At 42.7% G+C, this 8,757-nt stretch overlaps 1 protein-coding gene across 1 annotated transcript in view; it reads left to right on the top strand.

Annotated features, from left to right (window-relative positions):
* The first annotated feature begins 999 nt into the window (after nucleotides 1-999).
* Nucleotides 1,000-8,757, top strand: part of TSPO (translocator protein) — a 17,162-nt gene continuing 9,404 nt past the window's right edge. Inside the window, exon 1 of the mRNA XM_014523612.2 lies at nucleotides 1,000-1,130. The gene's annotated coding sequence lies outside the window, so the exon portion shown is untranslated. The remainder of the gene's footprint in view (nucleotides 1,131-8,757) is intronic.

Raw genomic sequence — 8,757 nt, 5'->3', positions numbered from 1 at the left:
GGGGGGACACCCTTTCTTTTGTGGACAGAAAGCAAAGCTGGAGTGAAGGCCAGAATTGACCCTTGTCTAGCTTCACTTCTTTCTTGGAGGGCGACAGAAAAGTCACTGGTCAATGGGGTTCTTAACTTGGCTCTAAAAGAATTGTGTAGGCAAGTGCTGTGCATGGGTTTTGCATCAAGGCCTTCACAGATTTAAGCACCACACATCTTCTGTACCCAAGAGTTTCTAGCACATAGAACAGCTAAAGGGCAAAGAGATTAGCCAGGCTATATTATTTCCATCATGCAATTACATCTAGTAGGTTTGATCCATTTTCTTCTTGGAAAGAAATGTCAGGAATTATAATAAACTTGCTGATAACCCTGACTGAAAATAATATCTGGAAGCAGCTGTTCTTTTGATTTTCCTTTCATTAGCTATGTTTTCCTTCTATGTCACAATTTTCTTTTTAATATGACAGTCTCTTTTTAATATGAGAGTCATCACTCTCTTTTCCCCTTAGTTAATAGGGAGGCCCAGGGAAACAACTGGGTGTGATGAATCAATACCAGTGCTAGTGTTGACTGGAGTTTTATTAGTCTTAAGGCTCCGATGAAGACAGATTACAAAATCTACCCAGGAGAGCACACTATTCACCAGCAGACTTTCTCTATGCCTGAAGAAGGGTGTTTGTGCCTGAAAACTTGCAAAGAACAATATTTCCAATTACTTAGTTGGTCTAATAAAAGATATGGCATCTACCCAAAGAACCTTGTCTGATTACAAAATCAAGAATTTGGGCAGCTGGCAGCGGAGTGAGAGACTTAGTGCTCCTTATATACCTAACAGGTGGAAGAGGCAGCAGCCCACCAAGCTCCAACCCACCTCCAGTGATGATCAGGGCACCTTATCTCTCCAGCCCCCTGCAGACCCAGCATCCACTGAGCATACAGTACAGGCTCCCCGCTTCCCTCCCTCCCTTCCCCTCCTCCTGGGGAGAGCCTGTGCCTGTGGCTGTGAGTAGGAGTGGCTTTGGCAGCACCCTCCTGCCTTCCTGCTGTTTCCCGGTGTCGTCGTCGGCGGCGGCGGCAGCAGCAGCCTGGTGTGGCTGGGCGGGCAGTGGAAGCTTCACAGTGCCCCCAGCGGGAGAGGTGGGTTCCCGGGGTGATCAGGGCAGCGGAGTGTATGGGGGGAAGGGACGGTCTCCATGCACCCACCCGGGGCAATGGGTCCATGCAGGGTTTTTGAATGACACTCTATCTTTGTATTGGGTTGCCAACTCTCTTTGTATCTATTCCGGGTGGTTTACATAATAGCTTACAGCACGTAGACTTTACATCAGGAAGACAAATGCTCATTACTTTTACATTTTAAAAACCCACTGAACTGCTGTATAAATCAGATTAAACTTGTAATACTTATTTTAATGAATGCCGTATCATTGATCCAGGTGACTCTCAGAAGTCTCCTGGAGATTTATGTCTAATTCCTGGAGACTCCAGGGCAATCCTGGAGGGTTGGCAACCCTAGTCTTGTGGGGGGTCTGCAAAAATAAATTAAACGGTTCATTGATTAACAAGTCCACCTAAGTGAAGGAGCAATCTGGTTGGCGACCCCCCGCCCCCGTTATGATTTTCAAATTTTACAGGGGGGCTCTTGTCTCGGGGGTGGGGGGAGCTTAGTCCCCCCCTGAACTTCCCCTTAATTTGTCCATGTCACCAGTGTTAGGCGCTTGTCCCCTTCCTGCTCCTGTTCCCCTCTAGCCTCAGTGGTGGGAATCCTGCTGTATGAAGGCACTGTGTAGGTTAGGAGGCTTGTCACGATGGGGAGCCAGCAGCTGGAACGCGAGGGAACGATGGACCTGCTGAATCAGTAGTCCACAGGGCTTGGGTGGGGTCTGTCCTCACCATTTTAAGCCTTCAAACAGCCAGAAATGTAGTTTCATTTTCTCTTTCCAGTATTGCCAGGAACATGCCTGCAGGCTGCCCAAGAGACTGCTGGCTATCCTAGAGAAGGGCTGGGAGGGAGTGCACCCCCCCTGCCTGACCAGGGGGTAAAAATCCTTCTCGACCCTAAATATAGTGCAGTTTGAGATGTCACTTGGGAAGCTGTAGTTAGTGACCCTCCCTTGTCTGAGATGGGTCTGGAACTTGGACCCTAGTCAGGAGGGTGGAAAACCTGCCGCAAGAAAATGTATAGCAATTCAAGTGCTTGTTTCCATATCAAATGGAGTCAAGCAGTGACTGAGGAACGAGGGAGTGCTACCACAGGAAGCTCAATGCGCTTGGAGAATTTTGCAATACACTCCTGTCTGCAAACAGTTGCACCAAGCACAGAGCTCTTCTACTAATGAGCTGACTTCTTGCAAGCCAAATGGAGTCCCTTTTTGTTGCACAGAGCTCTGTGCATGAACAGAGGAGATAAGAATTTGCAAGAAGCACACCCAAGAAAGATACACTGATTAAGTTTCTGGGGATCGCACATGAACTCAATTAGAATTGTTCTATTAGGGAGGAAAACCTGGAGGTGCGTCTCCCCCATCTGTGGAGCCCTATTAACTCAATGGTGCCATTTATTTGCTTTGCCCCACTTCCTCTTTCATTCGACCTTGTGGTGACCTTAAATGTCTCCACTGTACATCTCAAATCTCTTATTGTAGATATTTGCTGTATGCAGGATTAAAAAAATTGAACTGTGATATTTCTTTGTTAATGGATCAATCTTACTTTTTAAAAATGGTATTTCTTCAGATTTTTTATGACCATTACTTCTGGAGGATGCTCCTTTTTGCAACTGGATTTCCAACCTAGCAGATTTCTTAACTGATTGGAGGCAATTAAATGGAATACATTTTTAAAAGGCTGGGGTGAAATACATTTAATTAAATCCAGCACAAAATGGAGAGATTACATTTGCAAGCTGCATTTGCAGTTGTGTAATCAGTTTGCATTACTTCAGTCTTATGAAACAACGACCTAACAGTGAGTCATAGTTCACAAATAAATTGAAAAGATTTGGGTTCCTTAACACAATGGAATAACAATGAATCAGAAAGGCAAGTAATGATACTGGACCTGTTAGACCAATCAGAGAAGGTTATTTTTGTATAAATGTAATTCTCCCTCCAGAACCCTCTGTTGTGAAATCCTACAAGACTTTGTCTTCTCTGCATTTTATCCATGTAGTTTACATATGTATGTAAAGTAACTGGGAGAGGTAGCAAGATAATATGGATGAAATCAACAGCAGTATGGCATCCTGCTCCAAGTACTTTTCTCCATAAAATAGCATTATTTTTCCTAATGCTGAGTTAAGACAGGACAGCGGGTAAAGAGCACGTGCCAGACTGAGGTGAAAGAGGAAAACACACTGAATTATTTGCTTCTTTGAGAATATCTCTTACTATCAAGAGCATTTGTCTTCCCATTAAGCCACTTCACAGCTATGGACTCTTCCCTGCTATTGGACACCAAATTTGCTAGCATGGCTATTTCTGTTTGGGGCCTGGCAGGAGATTGCACTTGAGTTTACCAGATAGAGGTCTTGCTATAGTGATTCAAGCATTTATGACCTCCAGGTCTGGTTTAGTACAACTCTTATCTAGGAAGGAAGACTGCTCTGAAAAGGTCTAGCTAGTACAAAATGTCATTGCATAAACATAAATATTGCACACTACTATAAATGCATTTCCCCAGAGTCAGAATCTTGCTAGTTCTCTACTGAATACAGAGAGCAGTTTAGTCTCTTTACCCTAATGTTTAACGAGATAAGGCTAACATCACGTTCAGAACTAAATTCAGAACTAATTTAAGCCTTCCACCCAAACAGTAAGTACATCTCTAATGCATACCACCCTTTCAGTTAAATTACTTATCTTTGTTCAGTGGGTGAAGAGAAAAATATTACTGCTAGGTTGGGTTTTATATTACTATTATTAGCAGCACCAATATAAACATTCTATCAAGTAGTTAGGGATGGGATTACCAGCCACTTGTTCCAGGTCCAGTAAGACTCAGTCACTTCAGATTTCTATTACAATCAAGTATAAAATTGATGATATGTATTAACATACCCCTTTTCCGGCACTCTTTGCTAATGAAGAGGCCCACAGCTGGTTGTTCATTAGGTCACTGATGCATATCTCCCATGTTTAGAAAGGCATGAGGATGAGGACAAAGTCCTTTCAACCTGTTAGGAGAGTTGTGCCAGTAACATACTAACCATGCATATCCTAGAGTGGTTTATTGCTAATGAAGCGTGGCATTTGAGTGACCAGAAATGAGGATGTTATTATGGAAGTTAGGTTGACGCAGAAAAGAGAAGTATGAACTTAGTGTGTTTTAATATAATATATTATATACTATTATAATACTCTACTGTACTCCTTTTGTCCTTAAGAAATACGATCACGTTTTCTGAAAAATTTCCTTACTATTCCCAGGATTACTGTATGTGAAAGATCAGTGAAACACTTTTTTAATTGTTTGTTTTGAAAACTGTTTGCATACAGTCAGTGTCACCATTCCTCCTGAATTATGAACTGCAGTAGTCACCCCATATTGACTTCCCTGTACAAACCCTATTTTCAAACTTCTGCTCCTCTAGGACCATCAAAAAGTCACCACCATTCTCCCTCAAATTTTGTATTATGCATCTGATTTCAGGTGGAACTTATTTGGGATGTTACTACTTTACTACATTATTGCGGGGGCCTGGGGAGTAGTAAACAGAAAAAAAGATTTGTTTAGAAATTTACCCTGGTATTGATGTTTGGAATTATATATAATTCTGGGTTGGATATATATTCCTAGAAAAGAGCAGTATGAATTTAGTGTCTTGGTGAGCCAATATGAAAATCCCAATAATGGTACAGCATCTCTGTTAACTCTATAGGGCGTGTCTACACATCACACTACGGAATGTAGTGATGTGCTACGGCACTGTAGTGATCACGTGCATCTACACATGACAGACAGCTACTTTGCCATAGTGATGCACTCCCCCATTATAGTGTGCCGCTATGGCAAAGTAGTGGCTAAAAATAACCAGGTACTGCAAATACAGCACAGTATGGGGTGGTTTCATAGATTTAATAAATTTCATAGACATTAGGGCTGGAAGGGACCTTGGAAGATCATCGAGTCCAGCCCTTTGCCCCAGGGGCAGGAAGTCAGCTAGGGTCAAAGGATCCCAGCAAGATAGCTGTCCAAATGTTTCTTAAAAGAGTCGAGAGTAGGTGCTTGCACCACCTCTAGAGGCAGTCTATTCCAGGAGGCACATGCCCCCCCTGACTCAAGAGGCACCAGTCACCCATGCCCATGGCTCTCAGCCTCTCATCTTAAGGCCTATTCTCTTGCCCTCTGATCATGCACGTGGCTCTCCTCTGGACTCTCTCAAGCTTTTCCTCATCCTTTTTAAATTGTGGAGTCCAGAATTGGATGCAGTACTCCAGCTGTGGCCTCACCAAGGCCGAGTACAGCAGGAGGATGACATCTTGAGATTTGCTTGAGAAGCATCTATGGATGCAAGCCAGAGTTCTGTTTGCTTTACCAGCTATGACATCGCATTGGTGGCTCACGTTCATTTTGGGGTCAATCATGACTCCCAAGTCCCTTTCTGCTGTGGAGCATGATGTGGGTTTTTTCTCCTGAGGTGGAGTACCTTGCATTTTTCTGTATTGAATGTAATCAGCTTTTATCCACCTATTTTCTAAGCCTGTCAAGGTTGGCTTGGATCACCAACCTATCCTATGGATACTTCACCTCAAAGTTTGGTGTCATCAGAGAACTTGGTCAATCTGCTTCTGACACCAAGGTCCACATTGTTAATAAAGATGTTAAAGAGTACAGGCCCAAGGATGGAGCTTTGAGGGACACTACTGGTCACAGAACACCATGATGATTCACTTCTGTTGATTACCAGTTTGAGTCTGACCTCGGAGCCAATTCCCCAGCCATCAGACTGTGATGTAGCCAAGGTTGCAGTGTGCCAAATTTCCCATGAGGAGATCATGGGACGCCAGATCAAAGGCTTTTTTAAAGTCCAGATATATGATGTCAATCTCTTCTCCCTTGTCCAGGTGATATGTCACCTGATCATAGAAGGAGATGGGATTGATCAGGCAAGACCCACCTGCAACAAATCCATGCTGGCTGTCCCTCAGGATGCAACCAGTCACTGGTTACTGCACTGTGCTTTAGTACTTCCAAAAGTACTACTTCCAAAAGGAAGTACTAAAGCACAGTATAATAACAACGTCGCCATAGGGCAATATGTAGAGGAGAATCAGACCTGGACAGCACATGAAGTAAGAGACATCTGAGACAACCTCAGACTCAGCAATTAACATTAGTGATTCAGTTACATTTTGGAATTGACTTTATGTTATAAATGTGTGCAAGAGTGTATGTGGGTTTGAGTGTGTGCATCTACACATGCATGCGCACATACACACACACAGTATGGGGAGGGGAAGAGAAACAACTGAGTGGGCAGCCATAAAAAAACTCCCAAATTATTGTTTTGATATAAGACTTCTCATTATTCCTAAAATATCTGGGCCTACAAACACCAACATTGCTTGTTTCGATGGTTCAGCTGAAAAGTTTCCTATAGTGTTTTTAAATCTGGAAGACTGGAGAGTTAGTGACACGATAGGAAAAATAAATAATCTAAATATTTTGGGACAGCAGTACAAACCCAATGAAGGAATACAAGATAAGGGTCAGCTAGTGCTTCCATTAGGGCAGAGATATAAAGACTAGGTATAGGAAGAAACAGTTCTCTCTTGACCTCCTTAAGCAAGGAAAGAGAACAGTCAAGAAACACTCCTGTTTGGCAGGAAAAGGAAGCTGACTGCTGTCCTTTAGCAGAGGCTGACAGCCTTCCTTTAGCTGCCTTCCTTTAGCAGAGGCTTTGCATTTTACAAGAGACTTTGAAGGAAATGTTGGTTACCATACATAGTTGTTCCCATACTTTTGTTTTAAGAAAGAAGAGGACTAGAAGGAGGAAGAAAGCTCTAGTTCTGGATTTCCATGCATTAGACCAAGATTGAGAAATACCCTGCACAGACATATTGTTTTGTTTGCCTCGTTTCTTTTGGTCCCTCTAGCTCCAGCTGGGAGTACACTATTAAACATTTATCCCCTGGGAGTATCCAAAACAAGTTTAAAAACACATTCAAATAATTTAATTTTAAACCAAATTGCAAATTGGCCTCAAGGCTGCGCTGCTTCAATTGCCAGAGATGAAGGGGCTGGTAATGAATGGGCAGGAAACTGTGGAGCAAGTACAGGAGGAGGGAAATGGGTTGGACATACAGGCACATATGAAAAGAAGCATACTCTCAGAAGAGAGGTGCTTGGGAAGACCAAAGAGAATGGTAGGATATGGAAGAGAGGGGGAAATGGATATGAAAAGGAAGGTATAGAGTATCATGAGGCATTTTCCTCCAGTGTCTTCTGCCAAATCATCTAATATCTTTCATATACTTTAAGACTTCCTATAATCTAATTAAGGGGAGCCCCAACTCTGATGGTCTTTTGAGGATCTGTAAAACAGGTTTCTCTTTCTGTAAAACATTCCAAACTAAACTTTTGGCACTCTTTAAAAAATCTCAAAAAACTCTGGGCAAAGCCCTGAATCAAAACAATCATTAAAGGCCAATTGTTAAGATTCAAAACATGTCTGTGAAGCTCAGCACACACTGACAAACCACTAGACAGTTGCGAAGTCCTACAACTTCTGTATATCCCGAAATAGTAAATCTAGAAAGTAAACAGTTAATGGACCCAGCTCTGCCACATAATCTTTCATTCCTTGCTATCACCTTAGTTACAACCACTGCTGATCCTTAACTTTGTGCTGGAATATTTGCAAAAATAAATGTGAAGATCAAACTATCAAATTCAACAACATTAACATTAAAAAAAGATTACCTGACTTGGTTGCTATGTTAAACAGCAATTTTCAGGACACCAAATATCAGTCATTCAAATTATATTCAATAAAATATTTTAGTACTGTGACAAATCAGAGCTTACCTGGTTTTATATGCTTTGCAACTTTGTTACTTTGGAAATATTTACTGGGTGTCCAATGAAAAGTACATAAAAAACTATTATACATCTAAATACATACTTGTTTTTGATTTTACCCTATTTGAACAGACAATAGGGCAAAATCAAAATTAGGTGTCATAGAGAAGTAGGGCTGGAATGGAGCTCCAGGCTAGGAACAGAAGTTGCACATAAACTGGCTTAAGTGATCAGAAACTGGTTTAAACCTATAACAGAACAGAAACAGACTATGCATAAACCGGTTTCAAAATGGCTGAAACTGGTTTAAGATAAACCTAGTTGAATGTAGTATCAGACTCAACTGATTTGGGTCAAACCGGTTTATGAAACTTCTGTCCCCTCCTGGTTCAGGTTAAATCACAGTCCCCCAGTATCCCAGCATGCTTTTCAGCCCTGGGATGGACTGGGCTGTCTGCCCCAGAGAGCTGTTCCCTAGTTGGAGCACTGAGGGCTGTCTGAGGGTAAGCCCAGCTGGGAATGCAGCCCAATCTGCAGGCGAGGGACTGTCCCCCAAGGCAAACCCCAGCTGGGGTCTGGGGCCAGGGAGGGGGGTTCAACTCCCCTCTCCTTGCTCAAACTTACTGCTGGCTGCAACAGCGGACTACAAATCCCAGAAGCACCTGGAAGCAGGAAGGTGAAGTGATAAGCCAGCTGTAGAGTCTTGATGCTGTGATTCTGGAAGTGCCAGAGATCTTGGGGT

The sequence above is a fragment of the Alligator sinensis genome, unplaced genomic scaffold (assembly GCF_000455745.1).
Source record: "Alligator sinensis unplaced genomic scaffold, ASM45574v1 scaffold292_1, whole genome shotgun sequence".
NCBI lineage: Eukaryota > Metazoa > Chordata > Crocodylia > Alligatoridae > Alligator > Alligator sinensis.
Note: the sequence above shows the minus strand (reverse complement) of the source record. Positions and strands in the feature narration are given on the sequence as shown.